The sequence below is a fragment of the Caretta caretta genome, chromosome 8 (assembly GCF_965140235.1).
Source record: "Caretta caretta isolate rCarCar2 chromosome 8, rCarCar1.hap1, whole genome shotgun sequence".
Taxonomy (NCBI): Eukaryota; Metazoa; Chordata; order Testudines; family Cheloniidae; genus Caretta; species Caretta caretta.
This window is the reverse complement of record NC_134213.1, coordinates 97467810-97483336: the sequence shown is the minus strand read 5'-3', so window position 1 is coordinate 97483336 and position 15527 is coordinate 97467810. Positions and strand designations below refer to the sequence as shown.

Here is a 15527-nt window from a genome sequence, read left to right as displayed (position 1 = left end):
AAGCCTGAGCCGCCCCGCCCCTGGGAAGGTGGGGAACTCACCAGCTGCTTGCTCCTCCAGCGTTGTGCCCCAGCTGTCTCCAGAGGGGGCAGGGCTCAACCCCTGCTTGCAGCCCCAGCAGCCACCACCAAGTCAGTGCATCTAGGAGCAACAGAGAGGGGGAAGGGCCGCTGCTTTGCCCTCTCCTTCCCCCCAGTCACAGCCCAGGAGGCTGAGGCCACAAGAAAAGCCCCTGGTGGCCGCATTTGAGAAACGCTGGTCTAGTGATCAAAAGCTGGGGAATGAGAATCAGGACAGCTGGGTTCCAATCCCAGGTCTGCCACTTAATGAGATATAATCTGGGCCAGTCACTTAGGGCAAGTCTACACTACAAAATTAAGTCAACCTAAGTTACGTTGTCGCACACCCACCACAGTAATTACATCACTTTTGAATGTCCACACTACATTCCTTGTGTTGGCAGTGCGCATCCTCACCAGGAGCGCTTGCACTGATTGAAATGTCTGCGTGAGGCATTGTGGGACTGCTTTTGAAAGCCAGTAACAGTCAGTGTAAGCAATGAAGTGTCTACACTGACAAGGAATTGACCTAACTACATCAACCTAAGCACTACGCCTCTTGCGCAGATGGAGTTAAGTCGGTGTAATGGGAGAGTTACATCACTGGGAGCTACATTTTAGTGTAGATGCTCAGAGTTAGGTCAACATAAGCTGCTTCACATTGACCTAACTCTGTAGCGTAGACCAGGCTTTTACCTTGTGTCCTTCAGTATCTTCCATCTCTAAGATGACACAGTACCTACCTGCCTTGTAGAAGAGTTATGACGCTTCCTTCATTAAATGCATGTGAAGAACTCTGAGATCCTTGGACGAAAGGTGCTACAGAAGCAGAGGCTCCTTCTGTGTATCACATGTAGGTTTTATAAACCTTGACTGTACCTATCCCTTTAACAGGAACATACAGTGCTTCCCATTCAGGGTTTATCTTCAGAGAAGAATTTATTTGTTCTTTTCTGCCATCTCCCTTCTGCTTCACTAGACACTCCTCCCTCTAATTCAGTCAGATAAAACCACCCTTAAACCTTGTTTTTATCACTAGTATTTTTATTACATTTGAAAAAAACAAATATCCAGCACTGATTAACAAAAAGCTGGATTCCCTATATGCAAGTCCTTCAAATTCCTTTGCAATATTTACAATGTCTTTTTAGCTCTGCTGGTGAGGAAGCTTTGGACCTGGAGCCTCACTGCTAGTGTGCTTAGTCTGTGTGCTGATAGGCAAAGAGTAATCATGAAGAACACTAAGTAAAAATACAATGCAAAGTTGTATGAATTAACTAAGGAATGAGAAACAGATGAAAAAGAGCCTGCAGAAGAGGCTTTCAGGGTACCAGGAATGTGCTGGGCAAATAAATAAAACAATTTAAAAAATTTGCTCAAAGTTATTTCTATATAGGCGTCTAGTGGGAAAACTACTAAACATTCTGTTTTATAAGGGAGAGATATTTTTCTACTATCGATTTCACTAACAAGGCAACAATGAGGTTCAAAAATCAAATGGCTTTGGTTGAAAGAACTTGAAAATGTACCAAGTGTTCCCTTTTCTCTCTCTCAGTATTCTTTAAACTATCTATTTTTAGAACCAGCTTGGTAGTCACTGATTTAGCACACTGCTCTGCACAAAACTGACACCCTGACATCAATCTGCCCTCTTACTGCCAGTTGTAAAGAGGGAGACTGCTACTCCGTCCAGGTACACCTGGCACTTTGGAATGCAAAGTGGGCAAATGAGGTCAGAAAAATAGGAATTGGTCCTATTCTTGGCCCAAACACTGAATCCTTATTTTGAATAAACAAAAATCACACCACCCTGAGATGAATGCTGTATACTCTGAGCATGCTCAGTCAGAATGTAGGATTTCTAAAACGGTGCCTTGGCAAAGAGCCGTGTGTGTGTGTGTGTGTTCGCGCGTGGGGTGGGTGGGTGGTGTAGAATCATAGTTCTGAGGTAAATGACAACAGTGAACATGTGCAAGATTGGTGGCTACTGAGCATGTGCAGTAAGGGGTGAGTGTCAGAAAGGTCAGTTAGGTAAGCAGATAGCTGGTCAGAGCCCACACATACGGGTCACAACTTGTTGTAAAGATCAGAGCTATCAACCAGAATGCTGAGGTAATGGTCAAGACTGAGCATGTGCGGGTGAAGTAACTCTTTTAAAGAATAGGAAGGTATATAAAGAAAGAGCTACAATGTTGCATAAAAGGCCTGCTGCCAACAATAGTTTTAGAGTCCAGAGGCTGAGTCTGAGAAGGAGAGAGGCATGTGGGGAGAGTTGGGAAGCCAGCAAGAGAAGCCAAAGAAAAACTGCTGCAGAGAGAGAAAAGAAAGCTGGAGCGGAGGAGAGCTGACTGACCAGGAACTGAACAGCAACAGCTGTGATTTTTAAAAGAAAACAGCAAGGGATTTATAGAGTAAGCTTAATATTATTTTAATTATAGTTTACTATAAGGATAGTATAGAATAGTACATAGAATTAGTATGTGTGTGTTTGTGTTTTAATTATATTTTACTTATGTAAAGTGTAAAGCAATTTAAGATCCGCTGTCAGCAATTTGTTGCAAACTGGCCACTTGCAACAAATTGCTTCACTTAAACTACAATAGCATATAGTTTAAATGATTGTAAGTGCTCTTTAACTTGCAATAAGCGATTTGTGTCTCAGAAATTTTGTGCCTTGTTTAGGATTTTTAGATCATACTGTAATAGGAATTTATTAGTTACTTTAATAAAAAGACACTTTGTTTTGGAAAGAATACAGCCTGTGTCAATTACTTTATCAGAAGGCCATATCAGTGTCCTTCAGTGTTTTCCTTAGCAACACTGGGAACTTTTCCCTCAGGAAAAACAGACTAAGGGGGAGCAATAGGCAGGTTATTATAGCAGCATCCCAAAATTAATTTTTCGGGATAACACAGGCTGTGAAGTCTCATGTCTGTGAGCTCCAAGAAAAGAGAGGAGCCTTCAAAGGGGAGGTCCTAGATGGACTGTTGGACCTCATGAGGAAGCCCGGAGAATTGGAGCCAAGAACAACACGTCATGGTGACAGCAGAGGCCAAGATGGCAGCAGCCAGGGCCACCTGGAGAGAAGTCCTGGCCACGTTCCTACCCTCCTCCATGAGGGCAACGAACTCCTGCCTTGAATCTTGGGGCATGGAGTCCTGAAATTTAGCCAAGGAGTCCCATAGATTATAATTGTATCTCCCCAGCAAAGCTTGCTGGTTGGAGATACGTACTTGAAAGCTACCCGTCGAATAAGCCTTTCTTCCAAACACAAGTTTGTTTCGGGTTGCACTCGACTGGCCCTGCTGTCCCTCTCATTTGCTGCAGACACCACCAGGGACTTTGGGGAGGAGGGGAAGGCCAGAACAAGTATTCGAACCTGCTCGCTGGAACATAATACTTTTTCTCTGCCCTCGCTGAGGTAGGGGGCAGAGAAAAAGAAGTTTGCCATAGCCTTGACCGGTCCCATCACCATGTCATTGATAGTTAAAGCCACCTTGGAGGGAGCTGCTGCAGCCAGGTTATCAAAAAGGCTGTGTGATGTCTCTTTGATCTCACTTGTCAGACCCAGGTTTGCAGCAACCCACTTCAGAAGATCCTGACAGTCCCTAAAGTCATCCTGCAGAAGCAGGCTACTGAATCCCACGACAGTCACTTCTGGGGAAGATGAGAAGGCTTGCACCAGAGGAGGGGCTTCTTCCTCTGCCACTGCCTTAAGTATGTCAACTGGAGCCATCTCTGGAACATTGGTACCGGGGTTGATACCAGAGTCGGGGGTCCGGTGCCGAGTGGGAAGGAGTGGTAATCCATCTCATGGAAACCACCAAGTAGTAGCATGGGAGGCAGGGCCTGGTACTGGGGGACACACCCAGGAATTCCAGTAAGGCCATTGCATAGGCCAGTGACCCACTGGCCAAGTGCCAGCACGGGACCGGCACTGAAGTCCGGTGGCACATAGGCTGGGACAGGTGGTCGGCTTTAGGTTGCACATAAGGCTCTCCTTCGAACTCAGGAGTCTTCTCTCAAAGACCACAGCAGAGTGGTACCCGCTTCTGCTTCCATGCAGTGCGAGGATTCTGGGGACCGGTGGCAGATCAGAGGTGATCAGGACATGGGATCAGGGACAGCTTGCCCTTTAAGATTGCTGGGGGGCATGGTGCCGGGAAGGAGCCTCCCGCTCCTTGTTCCCTCCTGCTTCCCATTACCAGAGCTGATGGGCATCCCACTGGAGTTGGAGGGACCAGAAGAGAAAGTAGGTCCCTAGCCACTTGGAAGCTATCTATTTACACTATACATTAACACTAATTACAAAAACTATATACGCTGAACTATGATAACTAATAACTAAGTTAGAGTCCAAAAACCACTGGGAAGAAAGTCTTGCCAGAGCAAGAGGGGTTATTCCAGCAACCGTCACGGGCGGTAAGAAGGAACTGAGAGGGTGCATGGCCCCTTATATTGGTGCATAAGTGCACAGCTCCTTAGGGCGTTAGAGCCGACCTGATGGATACCACTGAGGGAAAAATCTCCAGCAACGGCGCATGTGGCAAACAAACACCTAACATGGAATGGACATGAGCAAGCACTCAAAGAAGAATTCTGAGCTCTAATCTCAGCTCTGCCACTGACACCCTTTGTGCCCTTATGTAAATCTCGTAACTATGTCTGTTTCTCTACCTGTAAAACAGGGATAATACCTACTTCACAGCGGTGTTGTGAGGTTTATCATTCTTGCTAATGTTTGTGAAGCCCTTTGGAGTTACAAAGAGCCACATAGTATTAACACTGAACTGGAAAACTCACCTTCTTTTTTGCCTTCCCCTTAGACGGTACATATCAAACTAAGCACTTAATTTTAACCAGTTGAACTGAATCTGAGCTGTGGACTTGCTCCACAATTTCTGGGGCACCAAAGGGAGAACCTTGGCAATCTTGGAGCTGCAATGCTATAAGGGAATAGACTTTAAAACCAAGGGCCTCCAGGTAAAGTCATCCATTTCTCCCTTTAATCCAGTGGTTCTCAATCTTTTGTACTAGTGGCCTATTTCACATAGCAAGGCTCTGAGTGCGACCTGCCCTTATAAATTAAGAACACTTTAACACCATTATAAATGCTAGAGGTGAAGCGGGACTTGGCTTGGAAGCTGGCAGCTCGCGACCCCCCCATGTAATAACCAAACGACCCCCTGAGGGGTCCCGACCCCCAGTTTGAGAACCCTTGCTTTAATCCATTCCCTCCCCACTACATACCCCAGTAAATACCCCAGCAGGGTGATCTCTCTCTCCAGCAGGAGCACTCTCAGACTCCATCCTCACAGATGATTACATGGCATGTTATTGAGACGTGGACAGAGTTCTCAGTGGCTTTAATGGGACTTTTTCTACATTGGGAGTCTTTCAAATTGAAAGGAAGGAATTGTTTTTACTGGGAACATCAGAGTGAGAAGGATACTGGTGTCCACTGACTTCTCCATCCCCACCCTAGAATTCTACATAATATTCATGCCACTTCATTGGTCCATCCTTACTGTGCTGGACCCAAAAGGATAATGCTAGAAGGAGAGTTATTTCCTACACATTCTGGCAGATTTAACTCTGGATTTTCTTGCTTTAGATGAATTAAATAGACCCTTAACTTTACTTGAGGATTTTAAACCTGTCTTAAGGGACTATCAAAGGAATTAACAAAACTCAGCTGCCTGAGGTTGCTCTTGAACTAAAGATTGGATTAAATTGTACTGGAAAAGTTAGATATACTTTAAAATAATCACTTAAGACAGAGGGCTGCCTCTGTGAGGTGGTCTTTAGTGTAGGTTAAGTACACAGAGAGAATGTGGTTTTGAGCTAAAAAGATCAAAGTCTGTGTCACACGGAATAGGGGTGGAGTGAATTTGTTAGTCAGCTAATTTGATAAATGAAGATTTGTAGGTTGGGATGAGCCTCATATATAAAAGATGTGAAGAAAATTCAAATGACACGCATAATGAGTGACTTGGGGATTGTCTGGGGCCATGTAATAACCATGTAACACAGGAACTGCTAAACATATAGGGCCAATTTCTGTTCTCAATTACTCCCGTGAAACGTCACTGACTTCCACTGATGTAATGGATGAGAGACTTTGGCTTCTAAATTAAAACTTAAAATGTTGTACATAAATTAGCAGGCAATAAGTTCATAAACTGCATTATATAATTTTCCCCATGGCAGTCACTGTTTCCTGCTCTCACCACTTTAACAGCCAACTGGAAAGTTACTGGATGTCCAATACTATCTAAAGATAAGGTAGTTGGTATCAGTTGAACTTGTAATGAATATTTATGCTGTTAATTACATAACCTTTCATCAGTACAGTAGTTCTGCTGTTCACCAAGGACACAGATTAAACAGCTTTTCTGCTTTAGAATTTCTTTATAATTAATAATATATTCTTAGCCACTTCTAAATATAAAACTATAATTAGATACTTTAAAGAATGCAGGCTGCACCTTTCACAAAACTCTTCTTTTGATCAAAAGAAAAAGAACTGGAGTTTGTTCAAACAGTGGAACTTACCTTTAACTGTGATCTTTTCTGTTAATTTCCCCGACAGTCTAGTCCTGAAATGCAATGCTGCCTATTTCCAGCAGATGGTGACAGAGAATCCTGTCAACTAAAACTTTCCTTCAGCTAAAATTTAGTCTCCTGTTATTGCTGTTTTTTGCACAGACTCAAACTGTACAATAATGCCATCTGTTATATAGGGTCCAGTTCTGCAATTCCTACTCACACTGAACAATACCTAACTGTATGAGCACTCTGACTGAAATAAATGGGACTGTTCTCAGGGTAAATAACTGCTCATTGTGAGCAAGGGTGGCAGAATCAGCCTGATCATGTCTTTCATCCGTGCAACATCATCTTAAGGTACGTCTACACTGCAGCTGGAGGAGTAAATTCCCCTCTCGAATAGATGTACGTGCACTAGCTTTGATTAAGGTAGCCCACTAAAAACAGCAGTGTAGTCACAGCAGTGCCATCGGTTAGTCGCCCAAATACCAACCTGTCTGCACCCTAGGTAAGTATTCAGGCAGCTATCTGATGCCGCTGCTTCAGCTACACGGCTATTTTAGCACACTACTACAATCAAACCTAGCACGTGTACATCTACCAGAGCTGGAAATCACCTTCACCTGCAGGGCAGACACACCCTAGAGCAGGTCTGCTTGTTTTCCATTCCCCAACCCCATCCCCTTTTTTTTTTCTTTGTATAGGAAAGGAGAGATCTCCAAGAATTGCATAGCAGAGATGGGGTTTCTTGCCATCCTGTGTCATGTTTGAGAATCCCAGAGAGCCCGCAAGGGGAAGACCAGTGCTCCACTCCTTCCCCTTTCCAAGACTCAGGATGTTTTCCCTTTAATAGCTCTTTTTCAGCTTTGGGAATTCCTTTCCAAGTAATTTGTGTGGGTGAGTGAATAAGGTGCAGATGGGGTGTGAAAATCAGTTAACTATTTGTCTTCTTGCTCTAAATTGCTGCATCACTCCATCTTCACTTCTCCCAGAGAGAAAACATTTTCTTTCCCTGTCGAGGTGGTTAACTGAATGATGCAGTTTGGCTGCAGCTCAGCTGAAGCTGGGATGAAAGATTAGTATTTCCAAGTAAACAGGAGGGTTTACACACAGGGTTTGTTTCCCCTGCCCCTTACCTGCCTGTGCCTTCTGGGGCTGAGTCTCAGAAAGGAATAAAGCTGCTAGCTACTTCTTGGCTATTAGAAGTGATTGGAACCTGCTCAGACCATCTGTGGCTAATTGAAAGTCCCAGGTGCAGTAATTCCCAAACAGCAGAACCCGCGGCAGATTGGAGTGTCTGGGATATACTGGGCCAAATTGTTGACTGGTGTAAACTGGTGCAGCTCCACTGAAGTCTATTTACACTAGATTAGAACGGAATAGATTTTCAGGCCACAAGGGGCCATTGTGTGATGAGTTATCCCTGTGCTACATCTGAGCATGAGTACCTCTGACCCTGAGCCTGCTTAAAACAGGGGTGAAAGTAAGTTAAAGGATTTACCAGTATGCCAGAGTCCTGAGCAGTGGACGTGGCCTCAGCCGGAAGAGGCAGGGTCTTAAATCCCCGGGCCCTTTAAATTTTGATTCTTTGGGTTCTTTGGCCTTTGTTATGCAGGAGTTCAGGTTAGATTATCATGTGTTGGTCTTCACAGGTAGCTGGCTGAGGCAGGAGCAGATGCAGACTGGAGCAGAGCAGGGGCTGGCTAGAAGGGGACCAGGAATAGCCGTCAGATCTAATAGGCAAAGGGAGTGCTCCTGGCCAAGTGGTGACATTGAGCAGACTGGAGAGACTGCAACCTGTAAAAACCAATATATCTGCTTTGGGGTCACCTGGGTGAGTCCTTGCCTCTGGACTGGCTGAACTCTGGTTGAATGGCATGAGCCCTATCACAAAGCTGCAGGCAATTGCTTCTTATGATCATCACACTCGGTCTCAGGAATGACTCATTGGGCTTAAGCCAGAGGTGAAAGTAAGCCAGTGCGCCCCGGTACGGTGTACCGCAAGAGCTGGTGCACTGCACCAGGACCGGCTTTCCCACACAGCAATTTAAAGCCCTGGGGTAGCGGCAGCGGGTCTCCGGCGGGGATTTAAAGGGCCCCGGAGCTCCAGCTGCTGCTACCGCCCCGGCCCTTTAAATCCCTGTTGGAGCCCCACTGCCGAAGCCCTCAGGTAGTAGCAGCAGGGCTCTGGTGGGGATTTAAAGGGCCGGGGCAGTAGTGACTGCTGGAGCCCCAAGCCCTTTAAATCCTCGCCTGAGCCCTGCTGCCCGAGCCCTGGGATAGCGGTGGCGGGGCTCCGGCAAGGATTTAAAGGGCACCGGAGCGCCAGCAGGGTGTAGCGGGGGCTCAGGGCAGGGAGTTGAGGTGCAGGAGGTGTGCAGGGTATGGCAGGGGGCTCAGGGTAGGGAGTTGGGGTGTAGGGGGCAGGAGGGGTGAGGGGTGCGGCAGGGGGTCGGGGTGCAGGGTGCAGCAGGGGGCTCAGGGCAGGGAGTGCAGGAGGTATGCAGGGTGCGGCAGGGGGCTCAGGGAAGGCAATTGGGGTGCAGGAGGGGTTTGGGGTGTGGGCTCCGGCCTGGCGCCGCTTACCCAGAGCGGCTCCGGGGTGGCAGTGGTGCACACCGGGGCAAGGGCAGGCTCCCTGCCTGCCCTGGCCCCGCTCCACTCTGCTCCACTTCAGGAAGCAGCCAGAACCATGTCCCTGGAGGAAGGGGGACACAGGGCTCCATATGCTGCTCTTGCCGGTCCTCCAGGTACCTCCCCCGAAGCTCCCATTGGCCGCAGTTCCCCATTCCCGGCCAATGGGAGCTGTGGGGGTGGTGCCTGGAAGCGAGAGCAACGCACAGAGTCCTCTGACCTCCCCCCGCACAGGGGCCGCAGGAACATGGTTCCGGCCGCTTCAGGGAGCGGTGCGGGGCTTGCAGCGCCACGAGGGTCAATCCTGCAGGCTGGATTCGGCCCACGGGCTGTAGTTTGCCCACCCCTGGCCTGAAGGTAGGCCGGGGGGTGGGGGGGAACAGGGAGCTTGGCGGGCCACATGAAAGAATCCCGCAGGCCGCATGTTTGAGACCCCTGCGTTAGGCTGTGTTAAAATGCGTATTCTTCAAATGCGCTCACCTTACCAAGGTCAGTCTGTATCACTCACTTGTCCCATCATTATTTACCAATCCACTTTTGTGTCATCTAAAATTTTACCAGGAATGATTTACTATTCTCTTCCAGATCACTGATAAAGATGATAAATAGCACTGGGCAGAGAACAGATTCCTGCAGAACCTCAAGAGAAGCATCCCCATTGAATAATGAGTCACCATTTACAATTACTTTTTGCCATCTATCCGTTAACCAGTTTTTAAAGGGGGCTGCATTGTTTTTGTATACGACTAACATTTTTATTATATTGCTAATGTATTCTGTCAAATGCCTTACAAAAGCCTATGTTATGTCAACACAATATCTTTTATCAACCAATCTTGTGAGCTCATTAAAAATAAGTTTGACTGACAACAGTTATTGTCCATAAAATCATGTTGACTGTCATTAATTATGCTACCATCATTTAATTCTTTACTGGCTGTGTTCGATATTAACCTTTCCATGATTTTATCCAGGTTTGATGTCATGCTAACCACCCTATCATTTCTCATATCGTCCTATTTAATCTTTTAAAATATTGTCACATTAGTTTTTTCCAGTTCTCTGAACTTCCCCAGTGTTCCAAAATTTGTTAAAAAATCAACATAAATGGTTCAGAGACCTAATTTGCCAATTCTTTTAATACTTGTGGGTGCAAGTTATCCAGTCCTGCCAATTTAAAAATGTTTAATAGCTGCTCTTTAATATCCTCCCTAGCTACTGATGGAATATAATGTATTTCACTACTACTGCAAGATCATGCATCATCCTGCTTCTTTCTGAATACAAAAGAGAAATATTTATTAAATACTTCTGCCTTTGCTGTTTCATGATTTACAAATTTATCATCCTTATCTACTATTGGAGCTATACCATTGCTAGGTTTGATATATTTTTTCCCATTTAATTTTTATTATAATGGTTTTCAGCTTTGAGAAATTGGCCTTTGTAAAAGCACCACACATACACACACACACACGCGTATTTGGTTAGGACTATATTCTGTTTGTACATAACAAATTAAATTAGATCGCAGCTACTTGCACATAGGCAACCATCAGTTTTTAATTCAGCGATCAATTCTTGTTTATCTGTCAGAATCTGACCATAAACTGTGGTATCAGAAGCCAGGGGACTGTTATGCAATGCAGTTCATTGAGTCCCAAGAGCTAGTTATACAAGTCTTTTTCTTAACATGCTTAATAAAAAGTTATGCCTTTATTATAAGGTATACAGCCTAGCTAAAATATCTAGAAATGTGATCTCTGGCAGAAGGAGCCTGATCTAGATTAGAAATTACTGCAATTTGTTTAATTAAGCAATTTATGACTTTCAACTTGAAAGATCACATCATTTCTCATGTAGGTCATATGTGATTTCCCTTCTAGAGACATAAAACTGAAGGCAGTCTGATTCAGAATTACCATCCCATTTTCTAATCTCAAAGAACTGCTGAGAATGTCTGAGGTACATGGGCCTGCCCCCCTCAATCATTTTACATTTGCTGTTCAGAAAGATCTTAGTTACAATGGAACAAGTGGGAACCCCCAAACCAGTGCACTCCCTGTATTTGTGCTGTCTTCCCCGAAAGAAAACAGACATCAACCTGCTAATCTCCTTCCTGGAGAAGCAGAGTATGCCTGGCAGATGTTTTGGCCTGCCTTGCCTTTGTAGTCTGGGACTGGTGGTGTTGAAGCATTAGATCAGGGATTCTGACGGGTCCCTTTACAAGCTCCTGCCTGCAGTTAATGGCAAAGGTTGAGCTGAATCCGAACAGATTTAGAAGCAGTCAAAATTTAAAAGAAACTATCTTTCAAGTGCCCCCTAAACAACAATCTGAGGTAGAAAAAGCATCTGAATATTGGAACTATCCATTTCTCTGTTGGACGCACAAAGTACTATGGAGGATGTGGAAAAAGCAGACTTATGACATTCACAAACCAAAGACCTATTTCTGGCTGCTGGAAGGAAACAGGTGCCATAGTTTCAATATCCAGACTGAACTGGGCAGTTTGTAGAAGTAGCTGTTTTTGTACTCTCTGTAAATGTATTACATTCCCAAAGCAGCTTATTTTAATCAAAGTTATCATTCCAAAGGATGCAACATCCTGATTCCGTAATAAATTATAATACCAATCTATGGTTTATCCCAGCATTCAGATTGCAGTAGTACTTGATCCACTTATTCTGGGAGCACTACACCATGTGGAAAGCCAAATGCAAACTGTGTGTGCAGATTGCTGGACACATACATTGTGCTTCCACTCGCTTGAGCCTGCAACTCTAATCTTTCATAGAATCATAGAATCATAGAATATAAGGGTTGGAAGGGACCCCAGAAGGTCATCTAGTCCAACCCCCTGCTCAAAGCAGGACCAATTCCCAGATAAATCATCCCAGCCAGGGCTTTGTCAAGCCTGACCTTAAAAACCTCCAAGGAAGGAGATTCTACCACCTCCCTAGGTAACGCATTCCAGTGTTTCACCACCCTCATAGTGAAAAAGTTTTTCCTAATATCCAATCTAAACCTCCCCCACTGCAGCTTGAGACCATTACTCCTCGTTCTGTCATCTGCTACCATTGAGAACAGTCTAGAGCCATCCTCTTTGGAACCCCCTTTCAGGTAGTTGAAAACAGCTATCAAATCCCCCCTCATTCTTCTCTTCTGCAGGCTAAACAATCCCAGCTCCCTCAGCCTCTCCTCATAACTCATGTGTTCCAGACCCCTAATCATTTTTGTTGCCCTTCGCTGGACTCTCTCCAATTTATCCACATCCTTCTTGAAGTGTGGGGCCCAAAACTGGACACAGTACTCCAGATGAGGCCTCACCAATGTCGAATAGAGGGGAACGATCACGTCCCTCGATCTGCTCGCTATGCCCCTACTTATACATCCCAAAATGCCATTGGCCTTCTTGGCAACAAGGGCACACTGCTGACTCATATCCAGCTTCTCGTCCACTGTCACCCCTAGGTCCTTTTCCGCAGAACTGCTGCCTAGCCATTCGGTCCCTAGTCTGTAGCTGTGCATTGGGTTCTTCCGTCCTAAGTGCAGGACCCTGCACTTATCCTTATTGAACCTCATCAGATTTCTTTTGGCCCAATCCTCCAATTTGTCTAGGTCCTTCTGTATCCTATCCCTCCCCTCCAGCGTATCTACCACTCCTCCCAGTTTAGTATCATCCGCAAATTTGCTGAGAGTGCAATCCACACCATCCTCCAGATCATTTATGAAGATATTGAACAAAACCGGCCCCAGGACCGACCCTTGGGGCACTCCACTTGATACCGGCTGCCAACTAGACATGGAGCCATTGATCACTACCCGTTGAGCCCGACAATCTAGCCAGCTTTCTACCCACCTTGTAGTGCATTCATCCAGCCCATACTTCCTTAACTTGCTGACAAGAATACTGTGGGAGACCGTGTCAAAAGCTTTGCTAAAGTCAAGAAACAATACATCCACTGCTTTCCCTTCATCCACAGAACCAGTAATCTCATCATAGAAGGCGATTAGTCAGGCATGACCTTCCCTTGGTGAATCCATGCTGGCTGTTCCTGATCACTTTCCTCTCATGCAAGTGCTTCAGGATTGATTCTTTGAGGACCTGCTCCATGATTTTTCCAGGGACTGAAGTGAGGCTGACTGGCCTGTAGTTCCCAGGATCCTCCTTCTTCCCTTTTTTAAAGATTGGCACTACATTAGCCTTTTTCCAGTCATCCGGGACTTCCCCGGTTCGCCACGAGCTTTCAAAGATAATGGCCAATGGCTCTGCAATCACAGCCGCCAGTTCCTTCAGCACTCTCGGATGCAACTCGTCCGGCCCCATGGACTTGTGCACGTCCAGCTTTTCTAAAAAGTCCCTAACCACCTCTATCTCCACAGAGGGCTGGCCATCTCTTCCCCATTTTGTGATGCCCAGCGTAGCAGTCTGGGAGCGGACCTTATTAGTGAAGACAGAGGCAAAAAAAGCATTGAGTACATTAGCTTTTTCCACATCCTCTGTCACTAGTTTGCCTCCCTCATTCAGTAAGGGGCCCACACATTCCTTGGCTTTCTTCTTGTTGCCAACATACCTGAAGAAACCCTTCTTGTTACTCTTGACATCTCTGGCTAGCTGCAGCTCCAGGTGCGATTTGGCCCTCCTGATAACATTCCTACATGCCCTAGCAATATTTTTATACTCTTCCCTGGTCATATGTCCAACCTTCCACTTCTTGTAAGCTTCTTTTTTATGTTTAAGATCCGCTAAGATTTCACCATTAAGCCAAGCTGGTCGCCTGCCATATTTACTATTCTTTCGACTCATCGGGATGGTTTGTCCCTGTAACCTCAACAGGGATTCCTTGAAATACAGCCAGCTCTCCTGGACTCATTTCCCCTTCAAGTTAGTCCCCCAGGGGATCCTGGCCATCCGTTCCCTGAGGGAGTCGAAGTCTGCTTTCCTGAAGTCCAGGGTCCGTATCGTGCTTACCTTTCTTCCCTGTGTCAGGATCCTGAACTCAACCAGGACCCTAAACATTCAGTTTAGAGCAGAACATTTGGTTGGGCTGGTGAGTATATTGGTTCTAGATCCACTGCATAAACCAATCTAACCAGGTATCTGCTGCATAGACAGGGGAGGTGTGTTACTGTTTCTGATTATGCAAAAGTGTAGGGTTTTTCTTAAATCTATATACTGCATATGAGAATATTTGGGACCAAATTCTGCCTAGATTTACATGCAGTGCACTCCTGACTGAAATCAAAGGTTGCATGGATATAAATGAGGGCAAAAACTGACCTATACCGTATGTATTGTCTCTCTCTCTCTTTCATTTGACACTCACTTTTTATCTCCGCTCCTAAGACTCTAATTTAGAATTCTGAGGATCTCTGGGGAAGAATGTAAGTAATTACTGTACAGAGAAAGTAAATCAGCATGTTTGCTGATTTGAACTATCAAAATTCCTCCTTTGGTGCAATGGGAGAGACCATGTCTCAAAAGCTGAAGCCTGCAGCCCTAGTTCTCATAATACCCGATAGGCAGACAGGAAATATATTCTTTCTTCTGGGAGATGGGTCACATGACAGCTTCCAGTTTTACACACTGGTGGGGGAAAAAAACCTCTTTCCAAGCCATCAACATGGAAACTAAATGAGAAACTCTGATTGAATAGGAAGAATATATAGAATTGTGATTTAGCCACAAAACAGGCATAGCTGGCCTCAAATCATAAGCTTCCTGATTTAGCTTAATTGTTGAACACTCACTTGGGAACCTGAACACCAGATTCCCCTCTCACAACTGCTTCTCCTAGTACAGGCCTTGGGTCATCCAATTCAGTGGTTTCAGGAAAGCATTTGTGCTGATCCCCCAGTTGTACATATTTGGTAGAATTAAGTTATAGAAAATACTTAATAGGTCAAATAATCCATCTCACTCCATTTTCCTACTGACTCTTAAAATTGGCCAGGCAATGGGGCTTCCACCCTTTGAGAGAATACTCGACCATCTAACAGATATTATGGAAAGGATATTTTTCCTGATTATTTTAGATTAAACTGAACTTTCCTTAACATCATTCTACTACTTCTAGCTATAATCACTTAGAACATGCTACACAGATCCTTCCTCAGTATTTAAAAAGCATCACCAATTGAGTCCTCTGATTAAAGCAGGTGCAAATGGAAAGGTACACATGTTTACATTGCCAAAATAGGAGTCTCATCACAGACTGGTATGTTTCCTGAAGCCAATAACTTTTTACAATAAAGTTTTAAAATGTATAATAATTTCTTATTAC

At 45.1% G+C, this 15527-nt stretch overlaps 1 protein-coding gene across 4 annotated transcripts in view; it reads right to left on the bottom strand.

The window, feature by feature from the left end:
* LRP8 (LDL receptor related protein 8) overlaps positions 1-15527 on the bottom strand; it is a 301572-nt gene that overhangs the window by 97306 nt on the left and 188739 nt on the right. The window contains exon 1 of one of the 4 annotated variants that reach the window (XM_048862343.2): positions 803-909. The exons of the other annotated variants lie outside the window; for them this stretch is intronic. The gene's annotated coding sequence lies outside the window, so the exon portion shown is untranslated. Of the gene's footprint in view, positions 1-802; positions 910-15527 lie in introns of those variants that run through there. 4 annotated transcript variants of the gene reach the window in all.